Here is a 25,263-nt window from a genome sequence, read left to right on the forward strand (position 1 = left end):
CGGGGGAAAGAGGCAAACCCAGATAAATTAAAGGCATTAATTGATATGCCTTCGCCTCAAAATCATAAAGATGTCCAGTGTTTAACTAAACGAATGGTGACCTTAAGTAGGTTCATATCGAAATCTAAAGACAAAAGCCTTCCGTTCTTTAATCTTTTGAGAGGAGGCATGAAATTTGAATGGCCAGATGAGTGCAAGCTCACCTTTCAAGCCCTTAAAAACCACCTTGCTGAACAACCAATCTTATCCAAACCAGTCACAGGGGAAATTTTGTACTTATACCTCACCACAACTGAGCATGCAATTAGCGCAGTAATTGTTCGGGAGGATAAGAAAGTACAAAAACATGTTTACTATGTCAGTAAAAGGTTACTGGGGGCAGAGTCGATATATCCATTAATGGAAAAAAACTAGCCTTGTGCTTGATACATGCATCTCAAAAACTTTGATCTTACTTCCCGGCGCATCCTATACACATATTGACTGATAAACCATTGAGATAGGTGTTGTCGAAACCTGAGGCATTCAGGAGATTGTAATAGTGGGCGGTCGAACTCGGACAATTCGAGGTCACATATCATCTGAGAACGACGATCGAAGGATATGCCTTGGCGGATTTCATAGTTGAATGTACAGGAATCACCAATGATGAAATCATAACTCCAGCCCGTGAGCTGTGGAGACTTTACGTAAATGGGTCTTCGAATGAGAATGGATGGGGGGTAAGAATTTTCTTAATCACTCTGACAAGAAATCATTTTCACTCAGCCTTGTGATTTGGCTTTGAAGCATCAAATTATGAGGTCGAATACGAAGCACTTTTAGAAGGACTTCGGATAGCTTTCGAGCTTAAGGGAAAAGCCATCCACAACTATAGTTATTCCCAATTGGTAGTCAACTAGGTCTTAGGAGAATACCAAGCTCGTGGAATTAAAATGGAAGCTTACTTGGAGAAGGTCAAAGTAGCAGTCGGGCAATTCGAATCTTACGCCATTGAATAAGTTCCCCGGGAGCAAAATGCGTATGCAGATGCTTTGGGTGGACTCACCACAACCAAGGAAGCAAATTCACTCAATGTAGTGTCGGTCAAATTTCTACCGATACCAAGCATAGTTGAGCCTAAAGAAGATGAAGTTAACATGATAGACTTCCAGCCTACCTGGATGACCCCCATAATAGACTACCACGAAACCGGGAGCCTCCCAGCAGACCCGAATGAGGCTAGAAAACTTATTTACAAGATACCAAGGTACAATATATGGGTGGGAAAATTGTATAGAGGCATGTATTCTATAACATTGTTAAGTTGTGTAACTCCACCCGAAGCCAGAAAAATCTTAGAAGAAATCCACGAAGGATTTTGCGGAGACCACACTAGGGGGCATAGTCTATCAAAAAAGATCTTTAGCCAAGGATACTTCTGACCTACGGCAAAAGCAAAATCGTTCGAATACATCATGCATTGTGACAAGTGTCAGTGGTTCACTTCAATCCCACAAGCACCCCGTGGCCATTCGCGGTATGGGGAATCAACCTCATAGGATCCCTATCAATAGGGAAAAGGGGAGTAAAATATGTCGTAGTTGCTGTTGATTGCCCCACTAAGTGGACTGAAGTTGAACCTTTGGCCACTATCACCTCAAAGAAAGTCTTAAACTTCATGGTAAATTATATAATATATAGATATGGGGTACTAAGGAAAATAGAGTCAGACAATGGAACCCAATTCGATAGCGAACTATTTACACAGTTCTGCGAAAAGAATGGGATAATAAGGAGTTGTTCCTCAATAGCTCATCCACAAGCATATGGTTAGGTCAAAGCTGTGAACAAGACTCTGAAGAGCTCCATTAAGAAAAGGCTCAAAGATTCTAAAGGAAAATGGCCAAAGGAATTACCACAAGTCCTATGGGCTTACACGACAGCAGCTTGAAATTTAGCAGGCCACACCCCCTTCTCCCTGGCTTATGGTTGCGAAGAAATGCTGCCCATTGAGGTCGAAATCCCAACAATCAGACGCAAGGCATACGACTAGACCTCAAACCAATCTCAGCTCGAAGAAACTCTAGACCTGATTGAAGTTAAACGAGAAGAAGCCCAACATAAAAACGATGCATATCAGCAAAGGGCCACAAGGTACTTCAATAAGAGGGTTTGAGACAGAAAATTTGGATTGAGAGATTTGGTGCTCAGACGTGTGTTTTTGGCCACACAAGTCCCCTCTGCAGGCGTGGTCGGGCCTAATTGGGAGGGACCTTACCAAATTGAATCCATTATTCGACCTGGTGTTTATAAACTAGCGAGATTAAACGGAGAATTGGTCCCACGAGCTTGGAATGGTGAACATCTACGACCTTATTACCAGTAATGTAGGAGTGATGTTTATTCAGTTGTAACCAAGCTTGTACTTAGTTCTTGCTTTTCATTAATAAAGTATTGATTTTTATTACAATTTTATATTTTTATCGTTATATTTTTTACAAACTCTCAAAATTCAATAACATAAGATTGCAATCATAGGATATTAAGGGGGCATAAGTGGTTTACAATCATACCATAAGCTAAAAAAAATATAACATCAATAAAAATAAAAATCAATAGCAGTGTATGGATTATTAAGCATACACGGATTAAACAAGTCTAGAACAAACCAGCAAACTCCAATCGACACAATTAAAAGTTGGAATTCTAGATAAATCAACAAAAGTCATGAGCCGAGACAAAGCTGGAAATTTTTGCAAACAAGATTTTATCTTGCAACCTCAAGACCATACTTGAGGATGAGGAAGAGTTACAATAGATAAGAAAAAAATAACTAGACTAACGACTTTATGTGCCAATAAGTATTTTTAATAAAAGTATGTGGTAAAAGTAGCATTCGATCTTGACACTAACGAAGTCGGAAAAGTGCAATCAAATGAACTATGTATGAATACATGGAAGCTCGAGCTTGAGCATGACAGTATTTGTATAAATAAACAAATATAAAAGCAAGCACTTTGTAGTATGCTTGAAATATTTTGAACTAGAAATATGCATAAGGATTTCGAGAAAGAGATTTAAGCATTCAAAAAAACTATCACTAAAATATAAACTTGTCATTTAAGTGTTTTTTCCCGAAGGGAATCAAAAAGAATTAATTACAAAATAAAATATAAGGGATGCAACCCTTGTAAGACATTGATCATTTCTTAATGGCAGGAATAGACTCAGCCTCTTCGTCCTTCTCCTCTTCAATGCCACCCTCCAAGGAGGTGCCCGTTATCTCCTCTTCAGCCAATCGAGCCATCCACTTGGTCAGGAACTCCTCTTCCTTGTCCATAAGGAACAAGTTGTCCATCTCGGGATTCAACGACCACATCCTGTACATGGCTTGACTGGTGGCCGCTCCTTCTTGGCCTTGAATTCCTCAAGCTTTCATTTCTTCTCGTCCTCAAGGATTTCATAAGCAAAGCTCTTCTCCTCCTTCAGACGCTTGATCTCAGCCTTGGTATCATCGAAGTCAATTGTCCTGGTGTCGAGCTCTACCTTCAGATGACTAACATCAGCGTCTAAAGAAGTGAGCTTAGCCTGGGAGGCTCTGAGGGCATCCTCAGCCTTGGCTTAGGCCTCCCTGGCCTCTCATAGTGAGGTTTCAGCTCTAGCTTGGGCCTCCTTGGCCTCTTTGAGCAAGCCCTATGCTTTAGTCATGGATCCCTTTGCCTCCTTTAGGTCGTCCAAGACCTGGATCGAGCTTGGTGGGCATCATTGACCAACTTCTCAATAGCTGCTACCTTTGAGGATAAGAGGGAGCACTAGCGTATGAACCCAAAGAGAGTATGAAAGGCAAAATAGTGACAGTTACATAATGGAAAAATAACTGAAAATGAAGGGAAAAGTGGAGCAGACTTACAAAGACTCCGAGCTCTAAGGTCTAGTGGAAGAGGGTCATTGTGTTGTCTCCCTTCTAGAACCTCCACACATTAGAGCCGAGGTTACTACACAGCTGGCCTGTCCGCAACAACAAATCTGAGCATAAGTCGGCCCCTAAATCCCTAGCCTCATTTTCCATGGGATACTCTGGCATGTGGGGCACGGTGCAAAACTTACGGACCACAATGGGATATGGAGCGCCAGTTGTTTTCGAGGCAGGAAGATCTATGATGTTCTTACCTTTGTCCTTGACGTGGACCATGCAGGGAGGAGGAGGAGGAGGAGTCTTCTTTCTTTGGGGAGAAGGTACTATAGTTTTGGGCTTGTCCATGGCAGTCTTCGAGGTCACAAGAGAGGCATCCTCAGCCACCTCCATAACTTTGGGGTGGGGAGTGTTGGACTTATGATCGGTGGGTACAACCTTCGAGGTCGCTGAAAGAGGGACCTCAGTAACCCTTGCGGCCTTCTGAGGAAGGGTGCCCTTCTTCGAGGATGTTCGTCCTCGTTTGCTACCTCGGGCCTTGGGGGGCATCCCGAGGATGTTATCAAGTTTTGAGTCCATCTCGCTTGAAAAAGAGAAAACATTGATTATGTTTGGAAAAAAAATCTATATAAGTCTAATATTGAAAATGGTTAAGTACAAGGAACCTAACTGGAGGACTCCTTTGAGCTCGAGCTCGGGGTCCATGAAATCCCCCTATCTTTTGATGAGGCTAAGGGACTCCCCTCCTTAAAAGTAGGGGACATCCTTGAAAGGTCCCTATAGTCATTAGTCTCATATTGGACAGCTATCCCAGTCAAGATTTCATTTAAATAATATATTATTTGGTATTCCCCCAACCAACTATCGAACCTATTTACCTTAAGATCTACCCCTGACAAGACCATAAAATTGTTATGGGGATTCTTAAACAGGACTATGACATTGGGTTTCACTCTAATCAAGGTAGGAGACCACTTGGATAGGTCAAGCATGACTTTACCTCCATCAGACGATCTCATTGAGGCCTCGTCTTGTGCTTAATTACCTGAGCATGAGGGTTCGATGGAGCCGAGAATAGGGCCATGTGAGCTCAAACTCACGCACTTCCCCCTTGTAGGAAGCTTGACTGTTGGTAGTGGGATGTCTTCCCACATCACAAATTTGTGAATCTCGACATCGTCTGTAGTCTCGCCCTCTCCCAAGAGACCACACTGTCGGAGCCTATCCTCAGGAAGAAGGTAGTTGAGGGACCGACGACCATGTGGGAGCTTGAAAATTTCCTTCTGGTGGTTCTTCATGTCCTTAGTGGGTTGTGGAAAGTGAAAGTTGGCTGAGAAAATTGAATTGTGAGCTCGGAGTATAAAAAAGGAGAGGATTTAATTAAAGGGGTCAAAAAAAATTATGATGGTACTTACAGACTTATTGAAAATAATAGAATTTGGATAGAAATAGGACATTGGTCCAGAAGAAGATGGTCGTGATGTTGGGTGGATGATTAGGGATGTCCTCGAATATCCTTCTCTCCTTGGGATAGCTCGAAAGGTAGTAAAATCCATCTCCCTCGTGAGCTCGAGAAGGGTTACTCTTGAGGCAGAAGATGTACATGATCTCACATGTCGAAGGGCCATCCCAATTCATCTCGTGGTAGAGCGACCTTAGGGCTGGCATGACCTTATAAGAGTTGGACTGTAGTTGGAATGAGGCAATGACGACATAGTCGGTGAAGCTCTGGAAGTAGTCCTTTAGTGGCAGCAATGCCGCAACTCGCTTATATTCACGACTCCAGGCCGCGAGCTGGACTTTCTTGTCGGGATCATTTTCGCCTGGAGCAAAGTAGCTCCTTCCATCGGGATTGGGGGGCCAAGACACCAGTTTCCCTGTTAGCTTTAGCCTATGGCAAGCTAAGAGTTCTGAAATCTGTTTGGTAGAGATATTAGAACTCTGGTAGTGTTCAACATCGAAGAAAGAGTCATTCGAGGCAAGGGTGGAAGGGATTCTAGGGGCTGTGTGTTTGGTTGGTTGATTTGATGAGCCCTCCATGAAGCTGAATGAGAGTTCACCAGGGGAAAAGGCTATGGTGACCTTAGAATTGGGGTCGAGCGGGATTGGTCGGATCTCGAGGTCTAGGTTGGAATACATGGCAAACTAAAGCTTCCTTATTTTTCCCTATTCGACCTCGTCGATCTGATGTCAAAAGTGTATCAGATATCTTCCCGTTCGAGACATTCCTTGTGTTCCTGGGTTAGCCGCTGGTTTCTAGTAAAGGGCGACTCAGGTTGAGAATATGGTGGGTGGTAAAGGATCGTAATCTCAACCCTCCATCGATTCTCTAAGGACTGGGACATCAAAAAATAAAGAAAAAGGTGAAGGCCCAATATTTAAAAGAATGGCTCGAGTTTTCAAGCTCAAGATAATGAGATCGCATTAATCGAGCCTGAAACCTTGGAAAGGGAGATTACCTCAAATGCCAAAAGCAATCTATTAAAATTTCAGGGCATCGGGAGTGTACCAACGTGAGAGTGGGGCGGTTATTTGCAGTTTTGGGAATCTCGAATTTCTAGGAAGAAATGGGCAGTTACCAGAAAAAGAGATATTATCGGGATACGTGCGTTGAAACACTAATTCAAAAACCTTTTTCTTAAGCTGCGCGAAACCTATAACCTATTATGCCATATCCTGAAAAAAAAAAAAAGAAGGGGTTCCATTTTTATTTGTGTTCATTAGAGGTTTTTCCTAAATAGATCATTGTTCACTATAAATCCTTACAAATCAATAATGCCATTTTACAAAGGATGTTTCAAGAATAAAGCAAGAACTAGTGAAACCTACATGTAAAATACGAAGAGCAGTTTAGAAAACTTACACGTAGGGAGTTGATGAAAGAATTGAAGAGTCGACTTGTAATGATGGTGTAATGAAATCCTCAGAAACTTGCCTTCGAAGGGGGATTGAGTGGGAAATTAAGGAACTTTTTAGATGTCTAATTTTTTCTTCTTAGAAAACATGCAAGGCTCTGGTTCGTGTCTCTTTGTTTCGAGGATTGGAAAGTAAAAGTGAAGGAGAAGAAGGTGAAGAGGGGACTTAAATGGGAAAAAAGGTAATTTACTTCCATTGTCTAACACGATCATCTTCGGGAGTCCAAATGACATATTATATTCTCTATCACTAAGACAAGCACTCTCTTCAAGGTTATGGTCGATAGTGGTTCGGCCTCAACCCACTTTGTAGAATAGTCAATCGCGGCCATTTCATAGCGAACTCCTCATTTTCTAGTTGGCAATGAACCAATTAAATCTATAGCCCATATGGAAAACGGTCAGGGCGAGTAAATCATGGTTAACTCCTTAGGCGCAACATGAGCAATCGTGGAGAAGTGTTGGCATTTATTACATATTGAACATACAATGTTGAGTCTTTCTTTAGTGTAGGCAAAAAGTAACCCTACCTCCATACATTCATGGCCAAGCTTTGCCCCCCAGCATGGACTCCGCAGAATTCTTCATGTATTTCTTTGAGGATAGTCGGGCTTCTTTGGGCAGAACACATCTAAGGAGAGCCATGGAATGACTTCGTTTGTAAAGAATTCCCTTGACCATAGATATCTCGGGACTTGCTACAACAATTTTTTAGCGTTCTTTCGATCCTTGGGTAGTTTTCCAGTGGTGAGGTATTACATGATTGGGGTCACTACTACAAAACTGGGCTTTCTTGACACCCAACAACAACAGTCAACTCTGTTGACTGTCGTAATTGCTTAGCAGGACTCAACGCCGACAGTTTTAATGAATATATAATTTTAAAAATAAACTAAATTATATAAATATATATTTATAAAAATTATATATTTATTAGAATAAGTTATTAAATTTTTTATAATAATATTTTTTTAATTAATAACTTAATGAGATAAAAAATTATAATTCTATTACAAAATTATTTATTAAGATTATCATATATTTTAAAATTTTTTTTTGGAGTAATGAAATTTTTAATTGTTTTTAAATGTGTAGTTGACCCAAAAGTAAACAAAAAAAAATCCTTCCCCAAAATAAAATGTCTGATACGAAAACCCTATCTCTTTCTTTTCCAAGCCACTCTCCCCTCTCACTCTTTTCTGATCCCTCTCGTTCTCTCTCTCCTGCTCGAAACACCGGCAGCTGGGGGCTTCAACTACGACGGCGAGGGGCTATATGAGGCTTCAACAACGGTGGAGGTCAATTGGGGTGACAGAGGCTCAGCGGGACTGTTGGATGCTTGACGACGGGGACTCGGAGATTCGTTGGTGCAGGTAAAGATCTCTCTCTCTCTGTAGTTGACCGATGACTGGGCTGCATGGGCTGGAGATGGTGGTGCGACGGGGTGCCATGGGTGTTCAGTCCACGGCTCGGTGTGGTGTTGTCTTCTCTAAAGCCGACCACACTCCTCTAGTCGACGGTACACCGACACTCCTCGAGCCGTGCGAAGCCGCCGCTCGCGACCGTTATTGGCCCCAAGGTTTCTCATTCTATTTTACTTAATTTGGGTTTTGATTACTTTTCTATGTTTATGATTTGGTCTCACATTTTGGATTGATTGAGATTCTTAGTAAAGAAATTGGTATTATCTTCAGTTTTAAAGAACCAATTGTTAGTTTTATTTATTTATTTTTGGAATGGTGATTGAACTTGTATTTTTGACTAAGACAATGGTGACTAAAGAAAGTGGTGGCTGAAGTTTAAGCTTGTTTGATTTGTTTATGAGTTGATTATGGAATTGTTGTTTTGTTTTTGGTTACTCAATGCCTTTGTATTATGTATCACACACATGTTTGATTATGGAATTAAATTACCCTTTTTTCTTTCTTTCTTTTATGTAAAATTTATGTGTATTAATTTGGCCTTGTAATCAAATGAGGCATGTACAGTTTGAGCTACATCCCTTTTACTAGGTCCATGGTTTCCAAGGTTATGGTATCTTGTTTTGACAATGATTTCTAGGCTGATTCTTAATAAAAAAAAACACACTACTATGGTAGACCTTCCTTGTTTGATACCAAATTCTGTGTATTCTAATAAATAGAGATTAACAATGTTAAACATATGCATGTTTGTATGTATTGATTTTTTTAAGACCAAGCAAGCACAGAATATGGTTGGTGTCGTTCTGTGAGACATTTGTTGTTTGTTTGTAGTTTGTACGTATGATAACGAAAGTAGACATAGAAGGTGTATTATATCTGTCTCTTGACTCACTTCTATAATAACCCATAAACTGATTCTTATTGACATGACAACTTATGCTGCAAAATGCAAATTCATGATGCCATTGTGGTGTTTTATCTTATTGTCTATGCTCAAATATTATACAAGCACTAAAAGTTATATATATATATATAATTATGACATTTATGTATGTAAATTAAGTGTAATAGCCATCAGTGGTTCCTATCACTTTAACTGCTATTACTATTCATCTATAATTACCTAAATCTTCATTGTATATATGTATAAATATATATAATATTACTATTTTGATCTATTCAAATTCTAGTGGCATGAACACTTTCTTGCTTTCTACTACTTAGGAGTAAATTCGGCAATTGCTGCAGTGAGATTGTAAAGTAACATCAGGATGATAGTAAGAATATGATATACTATTTTTATTAGTGTTTATACTTGAAAAGCTACTTTTCATCTTAAACACAGATTATGGTAAATATATATGTTCAAGGAGAGATTATGGTAAATATATATGAATTTTGACTACTGAGTTTGTTTAAGTTATTTTGTATGCTTATTTTATTGTCTTAATTTGTTTTTTTTTTTATCAAAACAAATAGGCATAATATGGACAAGGAATGGATGTCTGATAGGTTGTCCATGGAATGCATGACGATGACCTTTTTTTTTATCTTTTCAAAACACGATTATTTGTTTCCACCTAGTGCAATCTATATATAATTGGTTGTGGTAGCTGGTGTTGTTTGTTCTTTTGTAATGACTTGTAAAGTTCTTATTCTCATGGTTAATATTGATAGAAGTTATAATATTCGTGTTTGGTAAAGAACTTGACTTTGAATTTGCTTTACATATATATTGCTTTTAGAGAAAATACACTAAGCTCATCCAACTATATACCATTAATTACTTGACTAGTTTGATGCATTTTTTCATTAGTTGCTTACCAGAAAGCTTTTCTACAAAAAAATATTATTATGGAAAAAATTCTCTTCAAGAGTGGTACTACTAATTATTATTGGCAATTAACTTTGTGTCATTTTGTAAACTTGTCATTGCATATGAGATATAGCCATGTTGATTATGCTCAAATTTATGGGATGATTAGATTCTTCTTCCGTACACTGCTCAATTTTGTCCACTATTAATAGTAAAAGAAGTCTCAATCTGAAAGTTACAAAATTGAGGCTCGGGATTCAAGTAACAAGATTCTAAGGCTTATTTGTGTCAAAGGTGGAAGTTATATATGAGTTGTTATGATTGTTCTTTATTCATTTTGATGTTTATTTGTTGTCTTTATATAATTTTTTGTGTAAATATGAGTATGATTTGTATATTTGAGTTTGATTTTGGATAATTAATAAAAATGTATTTTGGATACTTACTTGCTACGACTACTTGACAAAAATTTCGAGTCAAGTAGTAGTGTTATATTTGTCCAAAATTTGTTTTATTAAGATTTGTAAATACTTTGTATAAGTTTTGTTATTTTATTCTATAATTTTTTAGATTTGTATATAAATGTTTCATTTAAATCATAATTTTTAATTTAAAATAAAAATAAATAATTTTTTACGAGGAATGACGACACCTAATAACTGGCGGTATTGTCAGCAACAACGACACCTAATAACTGTTGGCGTTGCCAGCAACGACGATACCTAATAACTGTTGGCGTAACCAGCAACGACGATACCTAATAACTGTCGGCGTAGCCAGCAATGGTGACACTTAATAACTGTCGGCGCAGCTACTCCTACGCCGACATAGGCAAATACGACAATTAGTCGACTGCTGTCGTTGCTCAATAGCGACAGTTAAAAACTGTCTGTAAATCCTGTTTTTGTAGTAGTGGGTCATCCAGGTTGAGCCTTCACGATCATTTAAATTTCTCATGGCTGTTCTTCTATGTTGGGCCTGAATAAAAATTCAACTGGGACCACATTAAATGTGTCTGCCTCTTTGGTGGTGTCAAGTCGGGAGAAAGCGTCTTCATTCGTATTCTTCTCGTGTGGATATGCTACCATCTTAATTCCACAAGCTTGGTATTCGCCTAACACCTGGTTCACCATGAGCTGAGAATCATTGAAGCATTGGATAGCCTTTGCTCTTAGCTCTGTGAAAAACCAAAATTCCAGCCAGCACAACCTCATTATTGGTGTTTTAAACCTGAATATGAGAGTCGTATGAAAATGATGGGCTTCGGGTGTAATCACAATTATTCTAGCTCCAGACCCGTGCTTATTGGATGATCCATCGATGAAGGGTTTCCAAAATTCTTCCACTAACTCTCTCATTGGCTCGTCCTAGAAATTGATACACTTGGCCACAAAATAAGCGAGAGCCTTACCCTTTATAGTTGTTCGTGGCTTATATAAAATTTCGAACTGACTGAGTTCGATGCCCAACTTTAACAGATGTCCCTGCGAGCTACTTGATCAAGGGATAACAAGATTCAGCTTATAGAAGCCTCTTCCTTATATAGTGAACTGGTTTCTGTGCCCAATTTTCCTCCTGAACTAGTACAACACTCATCGTGTTCTCAGTTATTGCTAGGTAGAGGTATAAGCTTTCCCCAGCAACAGGTCTTACCTAGCTAGACGGGGGATTTAGCTAGATCCCTTTTCAAATCTTGGAACGCCTGTTTGCATTTTTCTATCCATTCAAACCATTTATTTCCCTTAAGCAAATGGTAGCAGGGGAGACACTTATAAGTATACTTAGACACGAATCGGTTACGGACTAAGACTTTCCAATTTAGGCTCTGGACCTCCTTCGCAATATGGGAGATGACATCTCTTACAGCGATCTGATTTTCTTCTGATTAGCTTCAATCCTCCTCAAATTGACAATGAAGCTCATAAACTTCCCCGAGGAGACCCCGATGGTAATTTCTGGGGGTTTAGCTTCATATTGTACTTTTTTAATACCGCAAAACATTCTTCCAGGTGAGATACATGGCTATTGGTAGATTTTGACTTGATGAGCATGTCATCAACATACACATCCATGTTTTTCCCGATCGGGTCAACGAACATCTTGTTTACCAATCTCTATTAAGTTGCTCCAACATTTTTTAGCCCGAATGACATGACTTTTTAAAAGTACACATTGTGCTCGGTCATGAAGCTGGTATGCTCTTGGTCCGTAGGGTTCATCGTGATTTGGTTATATCCAAAATATGCATCCATGAAGGACATGAACTCGTGACAAATAGAACTGGCGCACCCCAAGGTGATAAGCTAGGTCTGATAAAACCCAAATCCAACAGTTCTTGCAACTGCACTTTTAATTCTTTCAACTCAGCTAGGACCATTCTGTAAGGTGCTCTAGACACTGGCTCCGTCCCTGGTGCCAGTTCTATAATGAACTCAATTTCTCTGTGCGGTGGCAACCCTGGCAAATCTTTTGGAAACACATCCAGAAATTCACAAACAAGTCTGGTATCTTCTGGTCTTACTGGCACGACCTGAGTGGTATCAACCACACTGGCCAAGAATCCAATGCAACCTCCTTGCAATAGATCCTTAGCCCTCAACACATAAATCTTAGGAATGCGAGGTCCATGCACAGCACCAACAAACACAAAAGGATCCTCACCTTCAAGCTCAAAGGTGACCATCTTCCTTCTGCAATCAATGGTTGCCCCATACTTTGCCAACCAGTCCATACCCAATATCATATCGAAATCAGTCATAACCAACTCTATTAAATCCACTGATAATTCTTTGCCATCCTCTGTCACTGGCAAAGATCTCACCCATCTCCTAGACACCACTAACTCTCCAGTGGGTAGCAAAGTACCAAACCCCACAGCATAAAAATCACAGAGTCTACACAATCTATTAATAACACTACTAGCAACAAAAGAATGTGTAGCACCAGAATCAATCAAGACATTATAAGGGGTTCCAGCACTAAGAAGCTGACCTGTAACAACTGAGGGAGAAGCCTCAGCTTCTGCTTGTGTCAATGCGAACACTCGAGCTGGAGTAGAGCTGTCCGCTTTTCTAGGTTCTTCTTTTCTTGCCTTAGGGAAATCCTTTTTAAGATGACCCATTGCTTCACATGAGAAGCAGGTCCTCGCCCTACACTCTCCCAATTGATGCCTCTTGCATCTAGGGCACTCAGGATAAGACTTCCAGGCTTCACTACCACCTGGACGACCCATAGAAATACCACGGGGCCGCCTATCAGGACTTGGAACTGGGAATGTGTCAAGAACCTTCCTCTTCTGCTCACTACGGCCAACACTCCTACCTGAACCCACAAATGGAGGACCTGGCCTCCTCAATTCCTTCCTAGCAGCACTGTCACGCCAGATTCTGTTCTCTGCACTCTCAGCTGTGAGTGCCTTCTCTACCACCTGTGCATAGGTAGTAACCCCAGCCACAATGGTGATACGTACGTCACGGGCTAATCTGGGTTGTAGCCCCTGCAAAAATCTCTCTCCTGGTCCCATCAGTGGGCACTAGCTCCATGGAAAACTTTGCCAAACGATCAAATTTTAAGGCATACTTAGTGACTGATAAGTTCACCTGAAGTAGCCTAATGAATTCCTCAGCTTTAGCTGCCCTGATAGCGTCATTATAATATTTTTCATTGAATAGAGTCTGAAACTCTTCCCAACTCAGGGCATTCACATTCTTGGTTTGGGTAATCACTTCCCACCAAATTCGGGCATCCTTCCGAAACATATAAGTGGCACAGGCCACCTTCTCATTACCAGATACCCTCATAAAGTCAAGGATAGTGGTAATCATGCTCATCCATTGTTCAGCCTTGGCAGGATCTGCAATGCCCTCAAATACAGGAGGTTGTTGCTTCCTGAACCTTTCATAAACAGGTTCTCATTTATTTCCTTCCTTAGGCAGTTGCCCAGCTGCTGGCACCGACGCAGAAGGTGCCTCTGATACACTAGCCACTACAGGCACTTGCTGCTGTTTCAGGAGACGTAACTCTTCTCCATATTGTAGCCTGCAGATCACTGACTATCTGCTGCCAGTTTACAGGAGCTGGCTGTGGAATTTGAGATTGGTCATTTTCCTGACCCTGACTATTATTATTATTCTGGCCCTGATCACTCTGGCCAGCTGAAGTGTCTGTCTGCCCTGGATTCATAATTCTATCACTGATACCTTGCTGAAATAATGATGAATACGGCTAGTCAGGTAGTAATAAATAAATCCTTGCCGCCTTACGGTCCAAGAACAAGCAGACAATTATCACATTCCACAATCATACAATATAAAAACATATACATGTTTATAGCATCTAGCACTTAGCATGTATCACATAATAATCCATAAACAACAACACTAATAAGTATGTTCCAGCAATCTCAGTACTAATTAGCACACATTTGCTGATGATATAATATTTCAGGGCACAGGTTTAACATGGCGCCTCATGCATACAGGTAAAGCACATATATACCACATTTAAGCAGTTATACATATAACTACATAAATAGTTACCAAATCATGAGTCGAGCTTGACTTCAGTAATGTGTGTACATGCCCAGCCAATCTACAGGAACCTTAACCTTGGCATGCTCTGATACCAAGTTGTAACACCTTGGTTACTCCAGAACAGTTACGGTGTTCGGTGAACCGGAAATTTGACCCGCTACCCAAGTTCTTTGGTTAAAAACGTGTTCCAAGTGTTATTAACAGGTTAAGGTGAAAAACAATAAAGAGGAAATGATATATTTTATCAAGTAAATAAACTGCTCATGAGCTATTCAAAACATTTACAAGTTGTTCATTATACAAAATGGTCACTGCTATTTCAAAATTTACAACCCTGCCGACCTAAGCGGCAAAAATAGGGTAACCCCTTAGTTCCTCTGAGAACTCCTTGGCCGTCGTGGTCAAGTGGCCGCATATGTACACATCACCACCTAAGCTCTCCACTCAAGGTTGAGTGAACTTCTCTTTCCCTTTACCTGCACCACATAGCACCCATGAGACAAGGCCCAGCAAGAAAACACAATAAAACATGATATAATATCAACAATGATCATAATAATCATTCAGGACTATCAGTCCAAAACAAATAGGTGACAGTCGCAAAAATCACTAACTGGGAAGCCTTGTGACGATAGGGTCACTGGGGCTCAACAAGTAAGTAAACCTTTCATTAGCTGGATAGGTGCATGGTGACTGGTCACCAACATAACCTTAGAGTCATAGAGTCATAGAGTCATAACCCTAGAACATCGTTCCCTAGCCATGTGACAAGCAGTCACCTGGGCTTTATGCCCTGACTCTCAGTAACTAGCCTTAGACTAGCCAAGCGCTTATGAATTCATCAACCTTAGGGTCGGTCCAGTGTTATTGCCTTAGAGCCATTCAACACTGATATCGATTAGATCTAATCTTCAGTCGGCCTTGCGTTCAGGACGCTTATGCCGCTTCTGACTCTTAGGTCAGTGTCCTTGACTAGTCAGTGCCATATACAAGTAATCAACATTCACTAGCACTTAATATGCAATCCATGTCCACATTTATCAATCAACATGCCTCAATAGCAATCACGCATGTCATATATACACAGGGTGCAGTTTTCTTACCTTAGGTTCGAGCAAGAGATATTATAAGAACGACCCCTGAGAACGATTGATCTTTTGGTTCCTTAGCGGTTACCTAATCACAATCAATTATAACCTCCATTAATGAAAATCAACATAGATAGGGTCTTAACCTAAGCACCACTCTCGGGACCTCGAAACATGCCCACACAGTGGGTAGATTTGATCTCGGGCCTTAAGGATTGAAACCCCAAGTCAAAAACCCTTAAAAACACTCAAAACGAGACTTTGAAGGAATAGGGTAGCGCTACAACGCTGACCCCTAGCGCCCCAGCTCTATACTTAGAACCTCCAACACGCCCAAATGCCCCCTGAGTAGCGCTGTAGCGCCCTAGGGTGGGTGCTATAGTGCTACCTCCAGACCAGGAACCCCCTGAAACGACCTTCTTCATTTCCTTCGATTCCAACCTGATTCCAAAGCTTCTAAATCCCATTTTTGATGCCAAATGAACCCAAAAACCATCTCAACATACCCCAAACATCCCAACCATAGGAACCCTAGCCAAAACTCCCAACAAAACCAAGATCTCAACATAGAAATCTCAACTGCAAAACAGAACCAAAACAAGGCAAATTAGGGAATTATATGGTTAGAAACTTACCCAAAGCTCAGCTTATGATGCTCTTCAATGGAGGAACACACTCCCAAACTCCCAAGGCTTGCTTCCCAAGCTTGAATCCTCAAGATTGTTTCAAAAATCACAAAGAAAACTGAAGGAGAAAGAAGATACGGGAGAAGCTTCAAGTTACACTGTTTTGCTCTCTTCTTTCACAGCCAAAATGGTTATATCTATCCTAGGGGTGAAATGACCATTATACCCCTAGGTCAATTTAAGGTTTCTAAAGGCTCCCAAGGGCAAAGTTGGTATTTTCCTCCTATCTCTTTAATCATAATTAACGCTCATTCTCAATAATCTCAAACACCAATAATTCATATCCCGTTACCCTTTAACTCCCGGTAATGCTCTAATCATTAAAATCACCCTGAGACTCACCCCGAGCCCCGAGCTTAAACCTGTTGTGACTAGACCGTTAATCAATAATCCAAGATCGTCTCATGCCGAATAGCTCGAACCAACCCACATTATAATATGGTCTCAACAACATATCACCGACATGCATACAGTTATACAATTATACCATCAACGGGACAAATTACCATCACACCCCTGTAATTAAAAACGTGGACCCACATGCATACATTTAACATCATATTATAATATAATTCACGTATACATGCATAATACCATTTAATGGAATAATTAAGCAGGTATGACCCTCCCGGCCTACTAACCACGCCATTAAACCACATCGGAGAATTCGGGGCATTACAATTACCTCTTCTAGCTCCTCTAAAGCTTAGAGCTCATATCATTCCTCGCCTATCCTCTTGTCAATTTCTTCCTGTTGGGTGACCTCATTTACTACCACCTAAGGTTCTTCCACCTCCTCAGCATTACCATTGCCCGAGGTTCCTCGGCTTATTCGATTACCACCATGGCTTATTGCCCAGGTTATGATTTTCCCTTTACGCAAATGTCGTAGCATTCCCTTGGAGTGAGCTAGTTTCACCTTACAGTGCATATCCCTGAGGGTGAGGGGAACTTCATGGATAAATGGCAAACTAAAGTTATGGCTTCCAACGTCATCAATGTCAGTCTTCCTAAAATGGTGTTATTGGCAGTCAGATAGTCTATTACAATGAACTCGAGCATCCTGGCCCCTGGTCGTGCTTCATCTCCCATGGTTACTACTAGCTAGACTGTCCCAATGGCTGCCATTCATGTAATGTCCCAAATATGCTAATAGGGTTTAGTGCTTTGATTAGAGTGTCGGGAGGTCATAATTAGATATATGTGTGAATAACTGATTAAATGCGTGACTATGTGGAATGCATGACATATATATGATGAAACGAATATATTTAAATGCATGCTTATTTGTATTAAATATGCATGTGGGTCCATTCTTGATAGTTGTGGCATATTTGTAGTATTGGCCTGTGGCGAGCATAAATGTTATTATATGTGAGTAAATGATTGAGACCACATTATTATGTAGATATATTTGTAGTATACAGCTCGAGGCGATCCTAGTGAGCAAATTAGCGGAATAATCACAACGGGGTTTAATACCCAGCTTGGGGCGAGCATAGGGGTATTTTGGGAAATTTAAGGTATATTTGGGGTTTATTGAGTAATTGGAAACTAATTGGAAATTAAGTGGGCGTGTCGGGATTAATTGGGAATTTATAGGACCATCCGAGGAATAAGCGGAAAATGTGGCAAATGACAATTTTTCCCTTAGGGTCATTTAAGGTTAAGGGTATGCTTAAGAGGCAATATTGTCTTTTGGTAAGTGAATAGACTCGGTAGAAGACTGCAGACACAAGGTAATAAACATATTATTTCGCCCTCTCTCTCCTTAGTCGGTTGGCACACCTTTCCTTAGTGGGCATTGAAGCTAGTGGAAAGGCTTGGGGAAATGGCTGAGGAGAAGGTTGAGAATTGAAAGTTTGGAAAGCAAAGCTAAGAATGGACAAGTAGCAGTTGAGAGATCAAGCTAGAAGTATTCAAGGATTAGCTCAAGAATCAAAACATCTCTCAGGTAAGGCTTCAAAGTTCTAAATCATTGAATTATGTTGTGTTACTATTGAAGTTTAGAGTTTGCAGAAATTCTAGGTTGTGATTGGTTATGGGTGTAAGGGAATTGTTTATGGACTAGATATGAAGTTTAGGATATAAGGATAAGAATTCTAAGCTTCGCTCTGAGTTTGGCTGGTGATTGGGGTTAGATTTTTGAGGTTGTGGTTGGGAGAAATGCTGAGATAAACCCAAGGAATTCTGGGTTCGCGGGGGCACATCGCGACCCATTTCTTGGGTGCCACGGTCCGCGTGCCCAGAATTCCCTAGGAGGGCTGATGACTTGAGGGCGCGCCGCGACCCTAGGGGAGCAAGTTGCGGCCCATGTCCTCCACCAGGGAGGGCCTGGCTTCTGACTTAGGGGCGGGCTGCGGCCCTTAGGGGCAAGTCACGACCCTAAATGGAAAATAAGGGGAACTAAGTTTTTTAGGCTCAGGGAGGCACGAGATTTCAAACCTAAGCGCTCGGGAAGAATTCTACTACCCAGTTTAGTAGAATTTGACGTCCCGGAGGCTAGTATTTGAATTCAAATATTTTAAATGGTTAATAATCTTATGGTTGTCCACTATCACATTGTGACTAGGTTATACTGCAAGGGCTTAAGGATTAGGGATGGTGCTCGGGGTTACCATATGCTTGGTGCTCAGGATCTGAGGTAAGAAAACTTCACCCGAGTTGTGGTTGGGGCTTAAACCCCCTTGTATGAATATATTATGAACATGAACATATCTGTAGTTGAGAATATTTGAATGGGCATGCATGTATGTGCTACAATTGATTACTTGTTATGCATTGTGCATCTGTGATTATATTTGTTTACAGGCCCTAAGGGTGTCGGGAGCCGATAGCAAACGTGCAGAATGCAACTAGGCCTAAGGGTGTCGGGGTCGGCCATAAAGCTAGTGGACTAGGCCTAAGGGTGTCGGGCCTGGACATTATACAATAAACAGAAGCATGGTTCATGCTTAACTGTTTGTATTGGCTTATGAGGTTGATTTATATGCTTGATTAAGTTGAGTACTTTTATTGAGATTGTTGCATATATTCTATCGTCAGTTGAATCTAGTGAATTATATTTACTGCTTTTATACTATTGCCTAGTTGTGCATGTTGTTTTAAGTTTTCTTGCTGAGCTTTGGCTCACGGGTGCTACGTGGTGCAGGTAAGGGAGTTGATAGCTGGACTAGCCAAGAATTGGAGAGCTTCAAGGGCGGTGTGTACATATCCAACCTGCTCAATCGCCACGATTGGGATAGCTTGAGAGGAACTAGGTTTAAACCCTGTTTTTTCCGCTTATGTTGGCCATATTGTGCCTGATTATCTTTTACAACTTTGTAACTTGAATTTTGGGACCCCGTATAAAAACTTAATATTTTAATGAAAAATAATCATTTTGTTGACCTAATGTTTTATCACTTGACCTTAGCTTAGTTTCTAATTACACGTTTAAGTTCAAATGGCTTGCTTAGCAAGTTAATCACTATTTTAAACACACAGTGTAACCGGTCTTGGTTATCTAGGGTGTTACAATTCCTTCCCACGAGGACCTCACTTGCACATTCATTGAGCTCCCATTATCAATCAAAATCTTTCGAACTCTTCAGTTCGTGAGTTGAATGGTTATTACAGGCGGATCATTATGAGGGAATTGGACGTGGATAGTGTCCTCTTCCGTATAAATGATTGTTTATTTATCCATTTGCTATTTGTGATAGTCACTGTTATGGAGTAAACACCACGACCTCCTGAGTTTTTAGCTCCTAGATGTATCTTTTTCTTGGGCCCATTACTTGTGCCCGCCAAATGAGGTTCGCCTACAATGGTGGCTATGTCTCTTCCCTCAACATGAGGAGGAATGAGTTGGTTTTCCAGAGCTGGTGGAAGATTAGCTTGATGTCCCTAAGCTGGTTATGGATTCGACATAGCTAGTTGGATGGGAATGACCCGATTTAGAGCATACTATGCTAGTGGTCCAGCTTAGATGAGTGTTTCGATCTCATCCTTTAGTTGACGGTAATCGTTAATGTTGTGGCCCATGTTGTTATGATAGCGATAAAACTTGGATGGATCTCTCTTTGTCTGCTGATTTCTCAAGGGTTATGTTTTCTTCCAAGGATGGCAGGTTAAATTTGCAAGGTATATGTGTTCCTGCGTACTCGTCATGTTGGTATAAGAGGTAAATATCGAAGTGTACTTCTCTCCAAATTTGTTTTTCTTGGACCCTATCTGGTTGCCTTCACCGTTTCCCTTTCTCTTGTTATTTCCTGCTTGGTTGTTATGGGCAGTGAGCTGAGTCGTAGCTGCAGTATTTGCTACCACTCAAGGAGGTTGAGTGGGATTTGGCTAGTTCTCGTCATTGCAGATTCTGCCTCTTCGAGGTTTATGCATTCCTGAGCTCGGGCCAAGAACTCGTCTGTATTTTTCACTCATTTCCTTTGGAGATCTTTCCACAATTCACCTCCAATAGTGATTCATGATCGCATGCCCATGAGCTTGAATATATCATCAGCATCCCTAGCTTGAGTTGCTATGTTTGTGAACCGGTTGATGTACACCTTGAGGGATTCGGCGGGTTGCTATTTTATATTGGCGAGGGAGTTGGTCTATACTCGAACTTCTTTCGCAACTCGAAAATGCTTTTTGAACTCGATCGATAATTGTTTCCAGGAGGTGATTGTGTGCCTCTTAAATTTATTAAACCATAATTTGGTCGGTCCTGTCAATGAGATTGGGAACTTGACACAACACAGATCAATATTGACGTTATGGGCTCTCATTAGAGTATTGAAAGTCCTGATGTGGTTCGACAGATTAGTAGTTCTTTCATAGGTGGACTTGTTCTGTATTTTGAACCCTATGGGATATGGAGATCCTGCAATATGAGGAGTGAAAGGCTCGAGCTCCTTGTCAGAATCACAGTCATCCTGATTTTTCCCTGACATGAGACGCTTCATTTATTCTTCCATCAGAGTGAGCAGCTCAAGGGTTAGAACCTTCACTTTCAGGTTATTTGGGAGCTGATTATTGGTTCCTATCCCGTTCTGGGCGTTATTTGGGTTATGGTCCCACAAAGCTTGAGCTCGAGCTATTTAATATGGAGCTAATGAAATGTCTTCAGAGTCCAATAATCTTCATTTACTGCTTGCCAGCGGTACCTCGAGAATAATTTATCATGACTGGTATTATAAATATATAAGGAAACGACAGCTAGTTATTGAGAATAATTTATCATGAATGTATATTTAGTCATTTGCCTAATTCTAGGAATTAAAATCATGTATATGGTTGTCTATTAGCTAATGATTTAGGAATTAGCTATTAATGGTCAAATCTTGATTTTAGGAAGTTAGTATTGATTAGATAGATATTGTCTTCATGACACTTGTACATAATAACCGTTTGGAAATAATAGGAATGACTATTTTGCTTATTCATCTGTAATATGGTATCACAACCACGATCCTAATTTTTTTTCTCACATATACACACTCTGTTCAACCATACAAAAAAAAATATCATTCTCACTTCTACATATTTCTTCTTCTTCAAACAATGGCTGCTAAAAATTCAAAACTCACTGCCAACCCTCAACCAATTATTCCCAATACCCATAAACCTAATCATCCTCTTATTGCCATAAACATCTCCTCTCATTCCACCATCAAACTCACAGCTACAAATTACCTCTCATGGAAATTACAGTTTCACGCCACTTTATTTGGATACAATCTTGAAGGATATATTGATGGCAAGGACTCACCGAATCCAGCATTCCAAACATGGGTTCACTACAATAAAAAAGGGCAATTGTGTCAGCCAAACGTGTCAGTCAACGTATTTGACTAACGCTATTGACCAAGAATTAGCATTTGTGGCAGTTGGGCACTGCCACAAATGTAGGGGCAATTGCGTCATAACATACACTTGCGGCGTTGAGTGGGACCGTTTGCATCAGTGGCCCACTGACGGTAATGGCCCGTTTAGTGAATTAAGCCCCATTTCGTCCACGACAGCCACATTAACCTAAATAGTTTCAGAGAAAAAAATGGAGAAAACCAGCGGCGCCCCCTTCGATTTTCCCTCATTTTGGTAAGCTTTTTTCAATTTTTTTTTTTCAATTTTAATGTAAAAATAATGATGTATATATGTTTATGAACCTTGTACATAGTTTTTTTTTAAAAAATTTGTATAGATTTTGTATTTTTGAGGATTATTGTTGAAAACCCATAAACTTAGTTTTTTGGGGTTTTCTAATTCAAGAACCCAGATTGCTCAATTACCACAAGTAAGTGTAATTTTATTAACTTTTATGATTTAAATTTAATTTTTGTGATTTTTTTTTTATAAATTGACTATATTTAAGATTTTTTTTAATTTTTGGATAGTTTTATATTAATGATTATGTAATTTTTTTAGGTTTAAACTTTGCATTTTAATATTTTATTTTTTTAGAATTTTTTTATTATAATTGCTTTATTTTTTGTTAACTTTTTCAATTTTTTTTAAAAATTTAATTCAAATTTTGATTTATTTATGTAAATGAGTATATATATTAATGTATATATTTTGTATAAGTTCCAATTTATTAATTATTTAGTTTGAATATTTTGAGTAAATTAATGTTTATATTTTGTTAACTTTTTAAATTTTGGGTTTAATTGTTTGAATGTGTATATATTAAATTTTTTGTTTTCTTTAAATTATATTTTATTATTGATTTAGTTAGGATATTTATAGTCCATTTTTTTATGTGATTTATTAACTTTTTTTTTTTTAAAATTATTTTATTTCGGGTTTATTTAAATGATTACATATAACAAATTATTTATTTTATTTAAGCACTTTATTGTTTATTTAGTTACAATATAGCTTTAATATATTTTTCTTTATATTTTGTCAACGTTTTTATTATTATTTTTGTTTATTGTTATATTTGATTAATTATTTTGTTGACAACTTTGTTGGTGAGATCAAGCTTTGGAGGATTTTATATTAGAGGTAATATTTTAAACCTTAATGTATAATTAATATATTGAACTTAGTGGAATGTATGAATTATAAAATAGTGGAGATAGGTTCTGAGACTTAATGCTGCGGTGATATAAGGTTGTAATTATGCATGTTTGGTTGATTAATTGGTTTGTTGTGTTTATTTGATGAATTTATTTAAATTTTGGGAAATATGATAGAAATAGAGGAAATGCTGCCCAATTATTTTTAAGATTTAGTAATATGAGAATTATGCATATTTGATTGATTTGTTGTGTATTTTTGTGTATATCATGTGTTGTATACATGCACGTTTTAAATTTGGGAAATGTGATAAAAATAGGAGAAATGCTGCCCAATTTTTTTTGGACATATTTTTTCTTTTATTTACTTGTCAATTAGGTAATCCACGAACCTAATTGTTAATGTTTGTTGCTTTGTTTTTTTTTTTTTTTTTTGTGTGGAGTTTTACAATGGATAGAGATTGGATGTCAGGGGATAGGTTATCCGTGAAATATAGGAATGGAGTTGAGTTTTTTTTTTTTTTTTTTGCAATTTTGTGGAAGAAATACTCAATCTCCTAATAGTATTCCTTGTCCTTGTGTTAAATGTGGTAACGTTGTCAGGGTGTCAATTTTTAAAATAAAAGATCACTTATTTATGAATGGAATAGACAAAAGTTATAAAGTATGGTTTTTGCACATAGAAAGAATGAAAGTCACTGATGAGGGATCATCTAAGAATAATAAGTATTTTGATGTGGATTATGAAGTTGATGATATTGCAGAAATGATTGATGATGCACAATATGAATCACATGCGGATCCAATTAAATTTCAATAAATCTTAGAAGATTTGTACAAGGTTCACTAAATTATTAGCACTGCCTAGGTTGTATAACTTAAAAGCCAAACATGGGTGGAGTGATAAGGGAATGACAGAGTTGTTAACATTTTTAGGAGAATTATTACCCGAAGGTAATGAAATGTTGTCTTCATTTTATGAAGTAAAGAAGACATTGCGTTCGTTAGGCATGCAATATGAAAAAATACATGTTTGTCCTAACGATTGCATCTTATATTGAAAGAGATTTGTTGATGAAATTGCATGTCCAACATGTGGCGAGTCTAGATGGCAAAAGAAAAAAAAAATCAAATGCAGTTAGAAAAGGTATCCCTGCAAAGGTTTTATGGTATCTACCACGATACCTCATTTGGTTCGGTTGTACCGAAATGAAGATCATGCTAAAAATTTAATTTGGCATGCCAAAGATAGAGTAAAGGATGGCAAGTTAAGACATCCAGCTGACTCACCAGCTTGAAAATAGTAGATGTTAAATGGCCTGAATTTGGCAATGAACCAAGGAATATTTGTTTGAGTCTTTCTGCTGACAGAATTAATCTACACACTTCCCTTAGTAGTAAATATAGTTGTTGGCCTGTAATGCTAGTCATCTATAATCTACCGCCATGGTTGTGTATGAAGAGGAAGTTTACCATGTTGACATTTTTGATATCTGGTCGTAAACAACCTGGAAATGATATATGTTGCGATATTTTTGCTATGCAAGTGCACACAGTCGCAAACTCGTAATAAAATGGTAAAACCAAGTATCGTCCTCAAGGACTGAGTTATCAATTACCAATCAATTAATTTCTTGTTCTATTTGATGAATTAAAATTCTTGATTTTTGTAAAATACAGCAAAAGAACCAATAAAGTGCAAAAATAATAATCGACAATTAAATAGAATAATAACTAATAGCAAAACTTTTAATTCAATCACTGAGAAACAATTAGGATATTCAATCTCATCAACTATCCTTCCTATTATTCCCTAATGCAAAATGTGAATTCTTCTTATTTTTCTACCTAATTCAATTAACAAGTTGAAACAGCAGCCTATAATCATACTATGAATTATAAACTC

The 25,263-nt window shown here is 38.9% G+C and overlaps 1 long non-coding RNA gene across 1 annotated transcript; it reads left to right on the forward strand.

The window, feature by feature from the left end:
- Window positions 1–7,918: 7,918 nt before the first annotated feature.
- On the forward strand, window positions 7,919–19,745 carry LOC133796648 (uncharacterized). The gene is made up of 2 exons (XR_009875518.1): window positions 7,919–8,389; window positions 19,508–19,745. It is a non-coding gene; the product is annotated as an uncharacterized LOC133796648 (long non-coding RNA).
- Window positions 19,746–25,263: the final 5,518 nt, after the last annotated feature.

This window comes from Humulus lupulus, chromosome 1 (genome assembly GCF_963169125.1).
Source record: "Humulus lupulus chromosome 1, drHumLupu1.1, whole genome shotgun sequence".
Lineage (NCBI taxonomy): Eukaryota > Viridiplantae > Streptophyta > Magnoliopsida > Rosales > Cannabaceae > Humulus > Humulus lupulus.